This window comes from Vulpes lagopus, chromosome 4, assembly GCF_018345385.1.
Source record: "Vulpes lagopus strain Blue_001 chromosome 4, ASM1834538v1, whole genome shotgun sequence".
Lineage (NCBI taxonomy): Eukaryota > Metazoa > Chordata > Mammalia > Carnivora > Canidae > Vulpes > Vulpes lagopus.
In genome coordinates this window covers 103,100,147-103,118,891 of record NC_054827.1, presented here as the reverse complement: position 1 = coordinate 103,118,891, position 18,745 = coordinate 103,100,147, and positions in this window count along the sequence as shown.

The window sequence follows — 18,745 nt, the reverse complement described above, 5'->3', positions numbered from 1 at the left end:
AAAGACAAACTTTCCTGGTAGAATTCAATCATATTTTCAGGGGACATTAGTCTTTGAGGTCCTAATATTCCATTTATTCCAAACCTTAATCTAATATGCATGTGACCTGTGTATTCAGGGTTCCTTTATTAGGACATTAGGGTTCAGTCCAAACTTTATATTTACAGAGAAAATGGTCAGATTTAGAAGGAAAGTGGATGAAACTAGGTGTTTCATGTGGTCTTTAATTAGTATCAGCTCATCGTTTGTGGCATACTATAATAAACAAAAGTCACAAGAATTTTTTAAAGGATCGAATCTTGCATGAAGAACTGACATGATATACTTTGGCTGGTCCCAGTTTTCTAATAACTAGTGTCTTACAAGTGTTTCTGAAAAGCCTATAAATTCTGGTGAGTTTATTTTGATGCTTAAGTGGAAGATACATAGTTAAATCTAAAACAGTTTCAATGGATATGGCAAACTGTATAACTCAAGGATGAAGGGATTTGAGAGTGAGACAGTTCAAATTTGCAGTCCCACTCACAATAACTTACAAGCTGGGTGACTATAAGCATGTAACTTAACCTCTCTGAGATTCAATTACTTCATCTGTGAACTATGAAAAGTTATGCCTATCTTGTAAGGTTGGCTGAGGATCAGAGAAAAAAAATGTATGAAGAGCTGACCACAGTGCCTTGCATACGATCAATATTCAATTGTTTGCTTTTTATGTTAGAGGTAGTATGAGCTTTTAGGAGGAAACTGGTGGATATCTTCTACTTTTTAATTAGACATATTTAAAAAAAACCACAAAAGTACCAAATGCATTAATATATTCTTCTAAGCTTCAAGCAGCAAGTATAAATGACAGACAATATCTCTCCTTTGCCTAAAGACAATGTAAATTCTGGAAGCAGACATGAGACTTACCCCAGAGTGGATCTGTATCGAGTGCTTATCCCCAGGGATATACTGTATACATAACTCGTAACTCGATGCGTCTGTTACTGTTGTAATTGGGAAGCAGGAAAGCCATCCTCGTGTAGAAGGAGAGCCAAGGCTCTCTGCAATGTCAATGAGGTAGGATCAGAATGACATTTTCAGCATAATGTTAGCCAATTAGATGTTGGAAAAATGTATGCACTGCTCCAATCCACCTGTCATATGCCTAGGATTCCTAATAGGGAACAGGAGGAGGTCACCAAAAAGAAAGCAAAAATCAGGGAGGAAAAATTTGACTGTAAAGGCAAGATTGGCTGAAAACAGCAGCACTCAGGAAGAAAGTTCCAAACAAAGTGGAAAGTGGCCGTTGAATAATTTTGACAGAGAATTGCAATGATTGCCAATGTTCTGCATGAGGGTCCTCTATTTTGGAGAAAATTTTATGGATGCCTTACTGGCAGCCTAATGAAAGGACTGCTACAAATCATCTCAGAGTCAACAAGAAAGAGGTCCTAAAACTAAAACTAGCCTCTTCCTAGGCTGCCACCAAAAAAAAAAAAAAAAAAAAAAAAAAAAAAAAGCCTACATTCTCCCAATGAGGTTTTTCAAAAATGAATTACGCCATTAAGTGCCAAGAAGAAAATTAGCTATGAGCTTTTAAATTTAAAATGATCCCCTTTTTAATTGTAAAACAGTGGCACTTAACTGCTATTGATCCTGCTGAGACACATTAGGGAACAGGGTCACCATAACTGTTAATATTCACTGCTTAGTGAAAGAGCATCAAAGGACATTTTAATGTCACAGACTTTCTCGGGGAGTTTTTAAAGAAGGTTTGAATCAGCCAGCCTATGAATGAAAAGGACATGAGGTAGACAAATGTAGAAACAAATGTGATAGCAATTTTCTGCTAATCAAATCATAACTCAAGATTGATTTTTTGGCAAAAGTTTATGTCATATAGATTTCCAAGGCTGGTCGACATTTAAAAGTCAGAGTATATATTTTCTATAGAGTGGGACTTTTCAGATGATCATCCAATGGGGAATTTTTGTTTATTTTTTAACACAGAAATGTAAGAGAGAGCCTCCCTTCTGGGGAAGACCACTCCACTTTTGCATACTGAAGGACTGTGAAATGTCCATGACATTTTATTCCAAACTCAGTCCATCTGACTTTTTTTGAAGCTTTTATTGGATAAGACAATGAATGTTCGGTTTCTTAAAGGAAGAAATTACATTTTTCGAGCACATTCAAAAGAGAGTTTCTCCTTTCACCCAGATCCTATACTGAATTTGAAAATATTGACTTTGTGGCATTGTCGACTTCTAGAATGCTGAACTTTGCCAAAATCCGGAGCTGAACAAAGTGCTTGCTGTTAAAAGTAAGACCTCTTATTCCAAAGCCCTAAGAGAAATGTTAAAAAGGTAAATACAATGTGGTATTGAACTAAAAAAAAAAAAAAAAAAAAAAAAAAGCTCATGTTCATCTTTCTAACTAGATCATCTTTACTTCTTCACAGTGCATATTTCTCAATATGCCAATGGACTCTTGCTAAAATAGTACTATCATTTTTTTGGTCCCAAGTGTTCAAAAATACAACTTAAATGTCTATTAAAACATTTTTTAGGGTGTTACATTTTGGCAAATAAAACCTTACAGGGATTACCACCTTGAAAGGGAAATAACAGAAGGAAATAAATGGTGTCTTTGGGTGATTTACATTCTTATTGTTTAAAAAGAAGGTATTTCATTCTTTATGGCATCATTGAGATGTCCTGGGGGACATCTGGGGACAAGTAGAACACGAGTGGCCTATAGAATGTATTCATTCTTAGATCCATGTACCACGTATTTACCCACTGCACGTTCCCTGGGATTTCACATTGGAAACTAAGGAAACTCCACTAGCATTAATGTATTTAAATGCATTATATACATATATAAAGAATTTATATATAAATGTGTATATACTATAGGAATACATTTTATAAGATGCACTTAAATAAATATAAATGTATTTTATAATGTGGAATAAAAAAGGATTCATATTAATAAAGATAAACAACTTATTCATAGAAGAAAGTTTTAATGATAGTCTGTAATATTTTAATTTTGTTTCCTATGTAATAAACACAATTTAAAATAATTATCATTATTTTTAATAATAAGATTTACTGAATGATTTTTCTATTGATCCCATTTATTTCAAATGGGATCATTCAGGAAAACATTCAGGAAAATTTTTGCAACTAAGCTGCTAAATTTCTATAACTAGCCAATAATTCTAGCCAGAACAAGTTAAAAATTATGATTCTCTAATCCTGGTGATGATAATCTTTTTAGAAGAGACAGAATGTAAATATATCATGATTTATTCAAAAACTATTACTAAAAATTGATCAGAGTGCTGTCTGGGTAGCTCAATTGGTTAAGCATTTGCTTTCAGCTCAGGTCATGATCTTAGGGCCTTGGGATGGAGCCCAGTGTAGGGCTCCCTGCTCAGTGGGGAATCTGTTTCTTCCCCTCTCTCTGCCCCTCCACCCATTTGTGCTCTCTCTCTTGCTCTCTCTCTCTCAAATAAATAAAATCTTTAAAAAAAAACTAAAAATTGATCAGAAATAGATTTATGATAAATCAAAATAAATTTTAAAGGAACTAAAGGAACTCAATTTAGAGACTGATAATTACTGTTCTGGAATAAGAATAATTTACTTAAGAAAATTTTTAGTTTAGATTTTACATAATAGTTTGTATAGAATCGATGTTAAATATTCATAAAGTAGGACATAACTTTACATATTTTTGCATATCAAAGATTGGTACTCTATTCTCTATTTAATAAAGGCTCAGAGTATTCTAGCCTTTGCAATAAGTACATTAAAAGGAGTAGAAGAAAATCTTTATTTTGCCTATTTTTATACAAAACTCTATGCCTGCCTTACTTCTGGATGTCTCTTACAGAAAGAAAGTAATTTTGGTTCACATGCATGCAGATTAAATCATTGTAGTTGGGATGGTTAAAAAATGTGTCAGGAAGGGAGAGGGTATGAACAGTGCAGAGTGGAGCAAGAAGATTTGGAATGATCTCTTCAGACAGATATAGAGGTAGGTCCTAAATAAATCCCAGTCTTGGAGCTGCTGTCCCAGGTGGATCACTAGACGTGGTCTGATGGTTGTGGGGCAGACAGACGAACCAGGTGAGGAATGTTTTCCACCATGTCCTGGAGCCATGAACCCAAATCCACACATCACCTGTCCTTGCCCCCACAGTCATGAGAAGGTACAGTTCAGACTTTGTGGAGTTTGAAGCACATACATTTTGAGGGACCCTCTTAAAAAACAAGAAAAGAAATTATAAATACGACATTAGTTATGAATGGAAATATTTGGTTAGAATAAGAAAAGAAATCACAACATTTTTGAGGCTTGGAAATTCAGTCCATTTTTCTGTGGCAGCTTAAGGTAATTTGCTTGAAATGTATACAGAACAATAGTTCCAAAGGCAAGTAAGTTTGTCCCTCACTGGAAAGGCCTTCATTTCTGGCACCTCCCAGCACTCATAGGTACATAGAGCCCCCTGAAGCTAAAGCTTTCTTCATCAGCTTTGTAAGAATCCATCTCCAGTACAGAGAAGCCATAATGAGTCTTTGGCTGGTTATCTTTTATGGCTCCACATTTGGTTCATCCCACATTACACGCCAAGGCAATATTCCATGAGAAAGACAATATCTGCAACTTTGAAATTCCAGTCTCCCAGTGAAGGAAAAAGTGTTACTATGGAATGGGCTGTGGCCCATGATTCTTCCCTCCAACCTGCCCACCTCTGTCACCGTCCCTGTGGAGAGAAGTCTTCAGCCTTTCCACTCCATAGCTACACAGTTGCAGAGCTCATGTGTATGGTAGGGAAGGTATGTTCCCAGAGACTCACAATTTTGTCTCATACTGCCAATATCATAGACTAAGAGTTCCCAAATCCAGCCAGTTTGGCACTGTTCAGCACTCATAGGTGGCAGCTTCAGGCCCAGTCATGACATTTCAGGTATGAAGATAGGAGTTGATTGGCTTAAAACTACAACCTAGTAAGAGTTCGGAAGTCACAACACCTTTCTGTCTGTTCTGACAGGTCAATAAGACTGAATTTGCACCTCAAAAGTGGAACACTATTTAAAAAATAATCAAGTTGCTTCAGAAGCTGACAGCCAAGAGAGTTGAAGAATGTGATAAGAGTGTGAACTGTCCATTCCAGCCTCCCAGTTGGGAAGAATGAAATGCATTGGGAATTGGGAGGTTCAGAAAGCCTCACCTTACAGGTAGGCCAGACAGAAGGTGGTGATGGGATGCACAGCATCAGAATCCAGAGTCAGGTGGAAATATGGCTGTCAGATAAAATATAGGACATTCAATTTCTGAATTCAGATATACATGAGTAAATTTTTCAATATATGTACATTCCCAAAATTGCGTGGGATTTATTCATACTAAAAAAGTTATTTTTTTATATATGAAATTTACACTTAAGTTGGAGTCCTATATTTTTTATTTGCCTAGTCTGGTAATGCTAGGTAGAAAGTCATGTGAAAGGGAAACCCTAAATTAGCCAGGACCGTTCAGTTCTAAGAAGTAGAAAAGGATGACAAACTACTTAAAGCAAAAATAAAAATAAATGTGCAAATATATGGTCAACTGAATTTTTTCCTAGGTCTAACATTCTTTTTTTTCTCACTACTTTAAGCATCTTTATTTTTTTGTCATTTTTTTTTTTTTCATCATGGTAAGCGTACTCTTTTCATCTCCATCTCCTATTTCTCCCATCTCCCCCACCCACCTGCCTCGGGTAACTATCAACTTGTTCTCTATGACTGAGAATCTGTTTCGTTGTTTGTCTCTCTCTCATTTTTTTACCTTTGCTCATTTGTTTTGTTTCTTAAATTCCTCATATGAATGACATCACATAGTATTTGTCTTTCTCCGACTGACCTTTTACTTAGCAATAGATGCTCTAGCTGTATCCACGTTGTTGTAACTGGCAAGATTTCATTATTTTTTATGGCTGAATAACATTCCATTGTATGTATGTGCTACTTATTTATCCATTCATCTATCAATGGACAGTTGGGCGGCTTCCAGAGTTTGGCTAGGGGTACAGGTACCCCTTTGAATTAATGTTTTTATATTTTGGTTGTGGTTACTGAATCATAAAGTGGTTCTATTTTTAATTTTTTCAGGAAATTCTATAGTGTTTTCTATGATGATTGCACCAAATGGCATTCCCATCAATAAGGTAAGAGGGTTCCTTTTTCTCCACATCCTCACCAACATTTGTTGTTTTGTATGTTTTTGATTTTAGCCATTCTGGCAGGTATGAGGTGATATCTTATTGTAGTTTTGATTTGCATTTCCCTGATATTAAGTGATGTTGAACATCTTTTCATGTGTCTGTTGGCCATCTGGACAACTTCAGAGAAATTTGTATTCACATCTTCTGCCCACTTTTTAATGGATTATTTGATTTCAGTTTGTTGAGTTGTATCAGTTCTTTTTATATTTTGGATACTAGCCCTTTATTGGATATATATGCCACTTGCAAATACCTTCTACCATTCAGTAGGTTGATTTTTACTTTTAATGATTTTGTCTTCTGCTGTGCAGAAACTTTTTATTTTGATATATTCCCAATAGTTTATTTTGATGTAGTCCCAATAATTCATTGGTGCTTTTGTTTTCCTTGCCTCAAGAGACATATCTAGAAAACTCTTGCTATGGCCAATGTCAGATAAAGAAGCCTATTCTCTCTCCAAGGATTTTTAGGTCTTGCATTTAGATCTTTAATCCATTTTCAGTTTATTTTTTTGTTTATGGTGAAAGAAAACCATGACAAACTACATAAAGCAAAACTAAAAATAAGCGTTGTGCAAGCATATGTTCAATTGATTTTTTTTATAACAGTAAAAATATTATTCATGTGGACAAGAAAAGGGTGCTGAAATGCCTGGATATTTCTGTGAGAAAAAAAAAATAAAACTCAACCCTTATTTTGTATTATACAAAAAATTAATTTAAAATGGATCATATACCTAAAGTAAATGCTAAAACTATAAGGCAACTAAAGACAAATATAGAAGAATACCTGTACAACATGAGGTAGGCAGAGATTTCTTAGGATACAAAGGAGGAACTAAGCATAAAAGAAAAATTGCTAAATTGGTGTCTTGGATTGAATGTCCTAAAGGTGGAGCCTGAGGTGGGCTCTTGTGTAAATCATTTATTGAGTGAATGTCTGTAAGGGACACCTGTTAGGAAGTAAGGGAAGCAGGATAGGACAAAAGAAGAAGCATAGCAAAGAAGTGGGGTCAGCTGGAATCCAGGCCCTGTCTGAAGCCATAGGGAGGCATGGACACAAATGACACTTCAGTTCTATCCCATATGGAAATCAGAGTTAAAGCCTTGTATACAAACCAGCCATTTGTATAGGTCATTCCAGAAAAGAAAAAAAAAAAATGGTACTCCAGTTATTTCTAGGTAAAATGATCCCCAGTGGCTGACAATTCTTCTGAGAAGGCTCTCCCTGTAAGCCTTTTGCAGCCAACATTTATAATAACTGGGAATGGGTCTATTACCATTGGACATCATCAAAGTTAAAAACATTCAATGATCAGAAGGTGTTATTTTAAAAATGATTAGTTGGGATGCCTGGGGGGCTCAGTGGTTAAGCATCTGCCTTTGGCTCAGCATGATCCTGGAGTCCTGGGATTGAGTCCCACATCGGGATCCCTGCATGGAGCTTGCTTCTCTCTCTGCCTGTGTCTTTGCTTCTCTCTCTGTGTCTCTTGTGAATAAATAAATACAATCTTTCAAAAATTAAAAATAAATAAATAAATAAATAAAAATGATTAGTCAAGTCACATATTGAAAGAAAGTATTTATTTCAATTTGCATCTTACAAAAGACTCATATCCAGAATAGATAAAGAATTTTAGAAAACCCAAACAAACAATCCATGTGTTAAAAAGGGGCAAAGATCTTATATGCAGAAAACCCTAAGGATTCAACAAAAATGCTGTTAGAATTAACAAATGACTTCAGCAAAGTACCAAAATACAAAATCAACACACAAAAATTTGCTGCATTTCTATACACTAACAATGAAAAATCTGAAAAGGGAGTTACAATTCCATTTTCAATAGCACAAAGAGAATAAAATACTTAAGAATTAACGAAAGAGGTGAAAGACCTGTATAACAAAAAGCACAAAACATTGCTGAAAGAAATGGAGTATAGGAATACATAGGAACACATTCTATGTTCATGGATTCAAAGACTCAATATTGTTAAGATGCCTATACCAACCAAAGCAACCTACAAATTCAATACAACTCCTACCAAAATCCCAATGATATTTTTGCAAACATAGAAAAACCCACCTTAAATTCATATAGGATCTCAAAAGAACTCACAGTCAAAACAATCTTGAAAAAAAGAGCAGAGCTGGAGGACTCACACTTTTTCACACTTTCACATTTGAATATTTACTTTAAAATTCCTGTAATCAAAATTGTTTGGTACCGACATAAAAACAGACATATAGATCAACAGTATAGAATAGAGATCCCAAAAATAAACCCCTGCATATATTGTCAAGTGATTTTTGACAGGGGTGCCAAGACTATTCAGAATGGGAAAGACAGTCTTTTCAACAAATGGTGCTAAGAAAACTGAATATCCACATACAAAATGAAAAAAAGAAAAAGAAAAAGAAAAAAAAAAAAAGAATTTGGGCTTTTACCTTACACCATATACAAAAATTAACTCAAAATTAATCAAAGATTTAGCTGTAAAACCTAAAATTCTTAGAAATAAATAGAGTATAATCATTACAACATGAAGCTGTCAATGATTTATTGGATTTGACACCAAAGGCAGAGGCAACAACAAAAAAAAAAAACCAGATAAATTAGACTCCATAAAAATTAAAGAACTTTGTGTATCAGAATACAGTATCAACAGAGCAGAAAGGCAACCCACAGAATGGGAGAAAATATTTGCAAATCATATATCTGATAAAAGGTTAATTATCTAGAACATATAGAAAACTTGTACAACTCAACAACAAAAAACATACAATCCAGTTCAAAAATGGGCAACTTTAATAGATATTTGTTCAAAGAAGATTTACAAATGGCCAATAAGTACATGAGAATGTACTCAATATCACTGATCATTAGGGAAATGCAAATCAAAACTACAATGAGATACCACTTCATATCCATTAGGATGGCTACTATTAAAAAAAAAAAACTGAAGGTAGTAAGTATGTGAAGAAATTGGAACCCTTGTGTATTGTTGGAGGGAATATAAAATGTGGAAAACAGTAGGAAAGTACCTCAAAAAATTTTTAAAATTACCAATCTATCCAGCAATTCCACTTCTGGATATACACAAAGCAGAGCTTCAAAGAGGCACTTGTACGTCCATGTTCATAGCAGCATTATTTGCAGTTGCTAAAACATGGAAGCAAAACAATGTCTATTGTCAGATAAATGGATAAGCTAAATGTGCTTTATACATTGATTGGAATATTATTCAGCCTTAGAAAAGAAAGAAATTCTGCAATATGCTACAACATGGATAAATTTTGAGGACATTATTCCAAGTAAAATAAGTCACAAAAAGAGAAATACTGTATGATTCCACTTATATGAGGTACTTAGGGTAGTAAAATTGATAGAAAGAGAAAGCAGAATAGTGGTTCTCAAGGGCTGAGGGAAGTGGAGAATGGGAAGTTGCTATTCAGTGGGTATAGAATTTCAGTTTTACAAGATGAAAGAGTTGTGGAAATAGATGGTGGTGATAGTTGCACAATATTATGATTGAAAACCACTAAACCATACAATTTAAAAGGTTAAGGTGATAACTTTTATTTTCTGTGTATTTTATTACAATACGAAATATGAGGGAGGAAGGCAAAGGGCTTTTATAGACAGAATGGCTAAAATTAAAATGACTGAGAAAACCAAATATTAACAAGCATTTAGATCACATGGACACAAATGCATTGCTAGTAGGAGTGTAAAATTTTACAACCCCTTTGAAAACTGGCAGTTTCTAATAAATCTAACTCTGTACTTAACCCAGGAAATAGTAATTATACTACCTTCTCCACATGTGAAAATACATGTCCACCAAAAAAAAATTGTACAAAAATGTTACAATATCCACATTAGCTTTGTTCACTGTAGCCAAAATCCAGAATTAACCTGATGTAAATCACAAGTGAATGGGTAAATAATTTGCAGCATATTCATGCAATAAATTGAAACTCAGCTATAAGACGAGCTCCCGTTACATGCAACAACGTAGATGTACCTCAAAACCATGTTGAATGAAAGAAGAGAAACACAAAAGAGTACCCATTCAATGATTCCACTATACAAAGTTCAAGAATAGTCAAAACTAATCTATAGAGATAGAAGTCAGAACAATGGCTGCTTCTAAGGTAAAGCATGGGAACTGATATGAAGAGGTCATGAAGAATTTTATAGGGTGATGCAAATCTTTTACCTCTTGAAAAAGGGGTGGTAGCTTACAAGAATATATACATTTGCTAAAATGTATCAGACTGTATTCTTAATATCTGTTTTATATTGCAATGTAAACTATACCTCAAAAATTTTTATTAGTTTATGTAAGTAGAATTCTAAGAGATTAATTGGTTTCAGGAATGTCTAAATCTCAGAGTTAGGTCCTCAGCCTGCTCTTTCCCTCTCCCTCCTGCACTCTCTCACACCCTCCTCCTCCCTCTTCACCCTACTCCCTCCTCTCTCTCCCCCTCCCCCAAACCCTTTCCTTCTGCTTGCCTCTTCTTGCCTCTGTTTGGCCTTATTCTGGAACCTATTGCTACACATAACCATAAGAACGTTCCCACAATGCCTTTAGGGATTATTACATAGTTCACAATTCTGAAATCACCCTGGGACTATGATGCTATATTGGCTGAACTTGTTCATGTAAAAGAAGAAACTCAGCACGTTGTAACTTTTATTTTAATTGTGCTTCACAGCTAATTGGCTGTTCTGCTGAGGTTGTTTCTTGGCGAACCCAATCTTAGAGTAGACTTTTATCATGGCTTCTCTGATCCACGGAGATAATTTACAAATTGGGCAATTATTCTCAGCTGGTTTAAGAGAATACTCACATTTTATTTAGAACTGCTCATTTATCTGGACATCATTGCTGCTTTCCTAAAAGTCAAGATAGGCCATGAAGATATCACAGCCGGGGGTTTTGAGACAGACATAGAGCAGAGATCTTGCTCTCTGAAGCAATCACACTGGAAAAATAGAACCCGGTCTGAGTGGGAAAAGGAATGATGTGGAGCTTCATTTCAGATGGAACCATGCCACATAACCAAAAAGTATAGTTTTGTCGTTTACTCCACTCCATTTACAAATTTGGATTGATTTCTACATGGTTCTCTTCCTGAAAAAATTCAATGAGACTTTCTAGAAACCATTTGCCTTACAGTACCCAAATAAAATTGTCAGAAAATTTTCCTTGTAAGCCTTCAACCAGTTGGACATGGGCTCTTTTTCAATATTCTCTTTTTAATTAACAAAATCTAACTCCTATATTTGCTCTTTACATTCTTTTACTCAGAACAATTTGCCCTCCTGAACTTCCTCGCTTGACTTCATTTCTTTTCATCTTTTATATTTCATCAGAAAGCCCAAGCTCAGGACTCAAAGAAGCAATATTTTTAGATGTACCTTCTCACTAGTATCTGTTTGATGACCTCACAGGCCAAATTTGTTTTTGTAAATAAGGTTTTACTGGAGTACAGCCTCATCTATTTCTTTACATGATGTCCTTAGCTTCTTATAATGCAGAAATTAGTTGGAAGTGGGAGAGAATACCCACAAATCTAAAATATTTACTATCTAGCCCTGCAAAGAAATCACTTTCCCATGCCTCACCTACACCATCACCTTCTCATGCTCTTCTCCATAACACTAAATCTCAAACTTCCAGGCAGTTCAGGTGGCTCAGCGGTTTAGCGCCACCTTCAGCCCAGGGCATGGTCCTGGAGACCCTGGATTGAGTCTGATCCGGCTCCCTGCATGGAGCCTGCTTCTCCCTCTGCCTGTGTCTCTGCCTCTCTCGCTCTCTCAAATAAATAAATAAATAAATAAAATCTTAAAAAAAAAAAAGAAAAAGATAATCTCAAACTTCTCCTTGTGATGGAAGAGGCATTTCAGGAGCCTAACAAAAAAACTAAGTCATATAGGGTTGGCCATATCTCTTTATCATGTACATTATCAACACAGAAAAGTGTGTTATGGGGAGGCAATCCCTATACCAACTGACCTTGGGATTTTGTCCTTCTATCAGCACCTTAATGACACTCAAGGACAGAGCATGCCAACAATTCTCTCCAACCCACTAAACCACCCATTCAATCTTCACCTCTCCATCAGACTTCAGTGGAAGATAAATTTTTATTTAGATATAAACCTGTTATAATACATAGATGATCTCTCATAGAAGGTTTTCTGAAATTTCGTGTTAAGGCTAACAATAAGTATTGTGTAGGAAAAAAAGTCCCTGAAAAAATACTAAAATATATTTTTTAAACATGGAAACAACCTTAAGACATCAATCAGTAGCTTGGCAATGGAAAACTGGACTGAGAAGAATTCTGATCATGAAGGATCCAGAGGAAATGAGAGACTCACTATGGAGGCTCAAGAGTTGTTTCACCCTAAATTCATGATGTATGCAAGAGTAGGAAGAGCTATTTCATGATAGATTCCCACCTAGGTATTCCCACCCAGGGTATCCCACCCTAGATGAAGGTCCCAGGGAAGAGGCAGTAAACAAGTAAGCAGCATCACATGAGTACTCCCATTGGAGCTGATGACATAGGACTGCCCCCTCTCTCTCCTCAAAGATGGATGACTCCAAACAATGGGCAGATCTATGCCCAGCTCAAACACTAAAACCAACTGACTTTCCAACAAGTCAGCTCTACACCATTAGCACCACCATCATAGTCAAAACACAGCAGATAGCCCTGCCCTGTTCCCAATCCTCCTTCCCTACCCACAGATAGCATGACATTTATCATGCCCATGTATTTATTTCATACTTAATACATCTGAGTCCACAAACAATACTGGTTTTGCATTTTAATTTAAATAAATTTACTTCATTGTATGTTTCATTCTGCATTCTGACTTTCCACACTGTTTTATTTAAGGTGTTAATGTATTATTTCATTTTCCACAACTACAAACCCTGCTCTGTGGACATTTTTGTCATCCTATCCAATGCCATGGGTAGTAGTTTCCTAAAGCATATATAGCTTTCAACTCTGTTTTCAATGAACTTTGAGCATTTTATTTTATCATCATTTGGCCATTCATATTTTTTCCTCAGTGATCAACCTATTAATATTCTTTATTTATTTTTTATTGTTTTTGTTTTTATTTAATACTAGATATTTCACATATGACCTGACCACTAATCATTGATTAGTGTTTTGTTTGCAAACATTTTTTTTTTTTTTTGCCAGCCTGAGGCTTGTCTTTCAACTTTTATTAGTGGTTTCGTTATACTGAAGTTTATAATTTTAATTTATAAGTTTATAATTTAATTTTTAATTTATAAGTTTGAAATTATTTGCAATTTTTTTATCATCTAAGAAATGTTTTCTATACAAAGATTATGAATAGATTATTCTTTTTAATTTTAACTTTATTGGGGTAAAAGGGCAGAGAGAGTGAGAGGATAGAGAATCTGAAGCAGAAAAATGCTAAGTGGAGAGCCCAGCTTAGGGCTCAATCCCATGACCCTGGATCACGACCTGAGCTGAAACCAAGAGTCAGACAGTTAGCCAACTGCACAACCCACATACCCCAGGAAGAGATTATTCTGTATTTCTGAAGGTTTTGGAGTTTTATCTTTCAAAGTTATATCTGTAATCCGTTTGAAAGTATCATCATGTCTAGCTACTGTTCCGATGTGGACATCCAGTGGTCCCAATGCTATATATGACATAGCCCATCATTTCTGCACTAATTTGCAGTTCTACTTCTCTCATAGGTCATGCCCATTTATATTCATGGGCCTGCTGCTGGGATACCTATTGTTAGTATATTTATTTCAGTACCTTAGAATCTTTCCAATTTAACAACAATATCCTTGGGTGACCTTAGCTGATATTTAATTTACTCTATAAACCTAGTTAAATGGGATTCATTTTTTAAAAAGATTTTATTTATTTATTTGAGAGAGAGTGAGCAAGTATGAGCAGGGGGAAGGTCAGAGGAAGAGGGAGAAATAGACTTTCTGTTGAGAAGGGAGCTCAATGTGGGGCTTGATGACCTGAGCAGAAGGCAGATGCTTAACCGACTGAGCCACCCAGGTGTCCCTAATAGGATTTAAATACGTATACAGCTAAAACAGGACATACAAGAACATAATAATTTATCTTAATTTGGAATTTTCTTCTGTTTGACATAGTGCTAAGTAACTCACTAGTTTTTATGTGTATATAGCACATACTTAGTTTTGTGTTATTATTTTTATGATTATTTTACAGCTAAAAATGTGTTTAACTTTCTTATTCATCCCAATAGTTTACATAGATTTTTATTTTTATGTAAAAAAATTATTGTCTATAAATGTCAATTCTTCCTAATATAAAAATTTATATCTTCTGTTATTATTGTATTATCCAGAAGCCCCAACACATGTTGAATAGAAGCATTAATAGCAGATATCCTTGTCTTGTTCTTGACCTTAAATAAATGAATCTTAAGTATTTTATTTATTTTGTAGTATTAATATGAACTGTTTAATTGGAATCCTTTTTTTTAAATATTGAGGTATAATTGACATACAAAATTATATTAGCTTCAGGTGAACAACATAGTAATTTTATATTTGTATACATGCTGAAAATGATCACCACAGTAAGTCCAGTTATGTAGTAACTTAAGTGTCATCTTACAAAGCTAATATAATATTATTGACTATATTCCCTATGCTGTACATTACATCCCCATGAATTATTTATTTTAGCTAGAATTTTGTACTTCTTAATACCCTTCACCTATCTCCCTCCCTTCCCCCATCTCAACCCTCCTCCCCTAGGGCAACCTCCAATCTCTCCTCTGTATCTATGAGTCTGCACTTGGGCTTTTTTGTTTATTTTGTTTTTTAGATTCCACATATAAGTTAAATATATATTACATCTTCTTTATCCATTCATTCACTGATGGACACTTAAGTTGTTTCCCTGACTATTGTAAGTAATATCACGATAAACACAGAGGTGCCCTTACCTTTTCAACTTAGTGTTTTTGTTTTCTTCAAATAATTACCCAGTAACAGAATTTCTGGATCACGTGATAGCTCTATTTTTAATTTTTTCAGGAATCACTGTTTTCCATATTTGTTGCTCCAGTTTATACTCACATCAAGAATGCACAAGAGTTCACATTTCTTGGCATCCTCATCAATGTTTATTATTTCCTGTCTTTTTTATAAGAGCCATTCTGACACATATAATGTGATCCAAAGGGGAAAATCTCAATTAGCACCTACTTTCAGGCTGATTGGCAGGCAGATCCTCAGGTAGTAGCTTTTAAAGTATGGAAATATATACAGATTGTGGGACCCTAGTTATATTCTCTGCTAGCATCCAGACCAAGAGAACTGGAGGGGTCCCCTGGGTGGCAATTGTAAAACTCAAAGCTCCGGAGGAGTGTATAAGTCCTTTCTGGGAAGTCTTGCCCAGACGCGGCAAGGCCAAAGGGATGCACAAGGATCACGCTTGTTTCCTGGGAGCACCTCCTTAGCTTATAAATATAAGGAAAACCTGAAGCCTTTCCCTGAGGCTGAAGTTCCAGGCTAAGTAAATAGGCCTTTTCCTGGAAATAGTAGGGCTGTGTTTCAGTCTACTGTCTGTGCAGTGCTCTGGGGATGTAGCCTGCCAAGAAGTGTCTTTCTGATTGTAATGCTCCCATGGAGCTCTGGAAACTAGTCCTCCTGGCCACCAGAACAAGATGATCAAGGGCGGTGCGCCCTGTATGGAATGTGCTCACAAACCTTAGCTAGGGAGTTGGGGAAGTCCACAATTGCTCATGCTTGCTGGCTCCAGCCGGCAACCTTGAGAGTGCAGCAACCTTCACATTTTCTGGCTTCAGCAATTGCCATGACCACTGGTCACCACCCATCTCAGCAAGGTGGCAGGAGGGTGCCTTGTCAAAGCTTGCTGGTCTGTGAGAGCAGGTTATGCAGACAGAGCAACAATGGTGTCTTCTAGCACCTCCATCTCTGGGGACTGTTTCCACTGCCCCACACTCTCTGGCCAATGCCCTCAATCAGTGACTGATACAGCCTACGTGCTTTAACTACTGGTTCTTTCCCATGGGTCTTGGCCTGAGCAAGACCACATGTGGGTCCTCCAAGAGGGGAATCCCAGTATCCTTTAATACTTTTGGACCCCTAGATGTCAGCCTCATTGCATTTTCCAAGCCAGATGTTCAGGGGGCTCATCTCTCTGGTCCAGATCCTAGGAGTTGGGTAACTAATGTGGGACACCAGCTCCTTGCTCCTCTAAGAGTTGTGCCTGTTTGGTGAGATCTCTCCCTATTGTGTGTTCCCTCACTAGAGGTGGGGATGTTTTCAAAACTATGACCCTGCCTCTCCTACTCATCTCAGTGTGTTTCTTTTACCTTTTGCTGTGCAGAGAAATTCATCTAGTTTCTAGATCATTTTCAGAGGGGAATTATTCTTAAGTAGCTATAGTTTTGATGTGTCTGTGGGAGGAGGAAAGTTCAGGAACTTTCTACACCACCTTCTTGGACCTCTTTCAGCTCAGTAGAAACCATTTAATCAAGTAAAGAAGTGTCTTTACATTTATAATGGACTAAAGGTTTTTATCATAACCTTTTATGATAACCATTTTTTTTAATATATGAAGATTTTAACATGCTTTTCCTTAATCCAGCAATTTAGTAATTACATTAATAAATATTCCACTATTACAACATCCTTTCAAACCTGGGTTAAACTCTATTGCTTTGTGATATATTATTTTTGATATATAATTAATTATTATTAGTTAATAATTAATATTTTTGTTAATAATTTATATAGCACAGCACTTATACTTTTATACCTATAGTGAATTATGCTACCCTTGCTTATATTTAATAGTAAGATTATATTGGCTTATTAAAATGTGTTGAAAAGGAACAGCTTTCCTTCTTATTTAGTTTCTGAGTTATTACAAATATAAAGATTAAATTTTTCCTTGAAGCTTCGTAAGTTTTCTTGTAAAATCTTCTGAGCCTGCCACCTTCAGTGATTCTTTTCTTTGTTTTAATTTAATCTTTTTTTTAATTTTAGCTTTAATTTTCAAAAATTTGAAAACATTTAATTTTTTCAAAAATTCTATTCTTGATATAAGAAACTCTTGACTTGCGTTGGCTCATTCATTTTTAGCCTTTTTTCCTCCTAAAATGAGCATTTAATATTCAAATATCACTTTAAAATACTCCTATAGCTACATTTACAAGTTTTGTTATATAAAACAATTTTTGTTGCTTAGTTTCTTATTTTTAAATACTTCAGTGATTTTCATTATGATATCTCCTGCAACTCATGTGTTATTAAGAAGCATGCTTTATGGGGTGCCTGGGTGGCTCAGTCGGTTAAGGATCTGCCTTCAGCTGAGGTCATGATCTCCAGGTCCTGGGATTGTGTCAGGCTCCCTGCTCAACAAGGAGTCTGCTTAACTTTCTCTCTCTCTCTCCCACTGCCCCTCCTCCTTGCTCATTTTCTCTCTCTCTCTCTCTCTCAAATAAATAAATAAAGTTTTTTTAAAAAAAGAAGCGTGCTTTGTTTTACATTCATGTTTATGATAGACAAATTTGGAGATGGCCTTTAGTGACCCCACTTTCTGGTATTCATGCCTTTCTGTAGTCTCCCTGTGAGTGTGGCTTCTAGAACCCCTCTTCTGGAATGCCTTCTAATAAATACACTGGAAAAATAATAGAATAGCCCTTCTAAGATTAGGTTACAATCAGACTGCCTACTGTCTTGGGCACTCACTCTTGTCTATTCACTCTGAAGAAAGCCAGGTGCCATGTTATGAGTTCTCCTTCCATGTGGCCCACATGGCAAGAAACTGAGAGAGGCTTCTAACAACTTAATCCTGCCAACAACCACATGAGTGAGTTTGGAAATAAATTCTCCTCACTCTCCAGACCTTGAGGTGACTGCAGTCCTAAGAGTTTGACTAAAGTTTCAGAAAAGAACTTGAGTCAGGACCTCACAAAGTTGTCCCTGGATTTACAGAAACTCTGAGGTAGGAAATATTTATTGTTCTAAACAATCAGTTTTGATCTGATTTGTTACACAGCAATAGATAAATAACACAGATTTGGGTTTGTGAAAGTGGAATGCTATTATAGTGAAAAACTTAAAATGTGGGATTCATGTGAGAACTACACAATGAACTTTGAGGAGAGGGTTCATAAAAGCTTAAAGTGCCTTGGTCATGCCATGCCTAGAATTATGGACTTAGAGGACACTGCTAATGGGAAATCCAAAAGACATAAAGAGGTAATACTGAATAATTTCTTCTACTTCAATTCATAAAGAAATAACTTACACCTGCTAATACAAATACAGTTGATCTTTCACAGGGATAATCACTATCAATAACATATGTAATTACTGACTATACAATACTAATGTGCTCTTTCTAATTTCAAAGCTTGTGATAAAATATAGGTCTTCTAGAAAAACT